The 1,993-nt window shown below is 40.1% G+C and overlaps 1 pseudogene; it reads right to left on the bottom strand.

The window, feature by feature from the left end:
- Nucleotides 1-536: 536 nt before the first annotated feature.
- LOC118890464 lies at nucleotides 537-1,436 on the bottom strand (annotated as a pseudogene).
- Between the last annotated feature and the right edge of the window lie 557 nt (nucleotides 1,437-1,993).

Raw genomic sequence — 1,993 nt, 5'->3', positions numbered from 1 at the left:
TCTTTCCTTTTCATTATTACCCTAGCTTCACATACTATGATACACATTGTATTTTGGATCCTAATCTTAGGAAATCAAAGTCCATCCTTCCTTTTTAGAGATGGTGACCTCTAAACTTTATCTTTTTATACAGTACTTTTGTTTTTTGTTTGTTTTTTATGTTCTAAATGTGATGGGTTTACTTTACTCTGATGCAAAACCAAAGATTCCACTACCACAGAGAGGCCAATATATTACAAGGTCATGAAAAAGTGGTGTGGGACATGCAGGACACGATGGACAACTGGAGGGTTGGGTCACCTCCTTTGTTACAAGACACTACACCGTCTCTGAGGAAAACATTTAAAACAACACCGCAGAACTGAACTGAAATGTGGCACAAACATGACAACTTCTGGGCATGCCTTCAAGCACCTCCCTTAGGATGGACTCAATATCTAGCCCTCAGTGTGGGAAGGATTATATTTCTTTGGAAGAATAAAAGTTCACACTTTTGAAATTTCACAGAATTTTAAGCCAAAACATAGTGGGTTCATTTCTCTTCACCTCCAGGGACAAAGCTGATGCTTTACTCAAAACCACATTAAGCTTCTAGTTCAAATCCCAGCCCGACCTTGTGCCCTCCTGCATTAAAGTTCTTTCCATTGATTATTGCTGACAGGGTCAGTTTCACTCCTGGTCGAAGGGTCTGAGTATGACCCAGTCCAATCAGACTGGCATTATTTACTTTAGCAGACAGAGAAGTTCTACAATCCAGCTTGTACTTAGCAGCAATGTCAAAATGGCTGTTGGTACTGCCGGCCATCCACGCAAGGTTTATTGATGTTTCAATCTTCTCGTTCACTTTCTGGTAGATTGACCCTCCAAATTCAGTGCCATCATTCACATGAGTGTGCAGCTGGAAGTCTGCGGCCTTGTAACCCAGGGCGAAATTATTCTGAGACAGTTTGGATTTGGCTGTGTCAAAACTCATCTGATGGCCAGCAAGCCAACCTTCAAAGGCCAACACAGCCCAGCCATAGATGGTTGGTCCAGGAAAATCTATATCAAAGTTACTGCCAAGACTGAAACAATCCCATTTATAGGAGGCCTTCAATTTCCCACTCTTCTTTCCTGTGTTCAGTACAAATATAGTATCAAAAGAGTCAGTTTCAACCCTTCAGCCAACTTATTCTCCAAAGAGATTTCTGTCCCAAGAGTACTGTCTGTGTTCTACCTTTGGGTGAAGGTCAGTCCATAGTTACAGATCTTGTATTTGGTCTCTAGGTTGCCTGATCCTTTCCCTGATCAGTGTAAGCATGACCAGATGTAGAAAATTCCACTCCACTACATGACTTAGTTCTCAGATCTGTTTTGACCATGCCAAACCCATATCCTTTGTTGAAGACGTCCTTGGCAGCCTTTCCTAGGTCACAGTAAGTCAGTGTGTTATACATATCTCTGACCGAAGGTCCTGTCCACTCTGTCAGGAGGGCCTGTCCACTCCCTATACAGTAAGTTTTAAGTGATATCTACTGTTGTTAAAGAATGTATCTTTGAAATCAATGCGATTTACTGTTCAGTCTCACAAGGACAAAGACAACATATATTTTCCAAAGTTTTAAAATGAAAAGAGAGACATCAGCCTCCTTTGCCGGCCCTAGTTGTCCTTGTTGATACCTGAATAAGTAACTTAATATTTTTGAACATTAACTTGTCTCAGACATAAAATGGGTATATCCTTTTTGTTTTACTTTGGTAAATAAGTAGGCTAGATTGACCTATTTTCCCCTCTTTTCTTTCTTGTCAAATTGGAGCAGTTTTAAAAACTGCTAAATTTCAAAAGAGTAAAATAACTTTCAGGAATGCTGTGGATCAAATCAAGGAGAGAAGATGCAAAGAAGGGGTAGTGCAACCATTTAAGTAAAACAGTCAGAAATAATGAGTTAGATGTCAAGTTTGGCCCAGAAAAGCACACAATATGGTGGCTAAAGAATGGGTTTTAGAGTCATAC

Source organism: Balaenoptera musculus, chromosome 2 (genome assembly GCF_009873245.2).
Source record: "Balaenoptera musculus isolate JJ_BM4_2016_0621 chromosome 2, mBalMus1.pri.v3, whole genome shotgun sequence".
NCBI classification, from domain to species: domain Eukaryota; kingdom Metazoa; phylum Chordata; class Mammalia; order Artiodactyla; family Balaenopteridae; genus Balaenoptera; species Balaenoptera musculus.
This window is presented reverse-complemented; position numbering and strand designations above follow the sequence as displayed.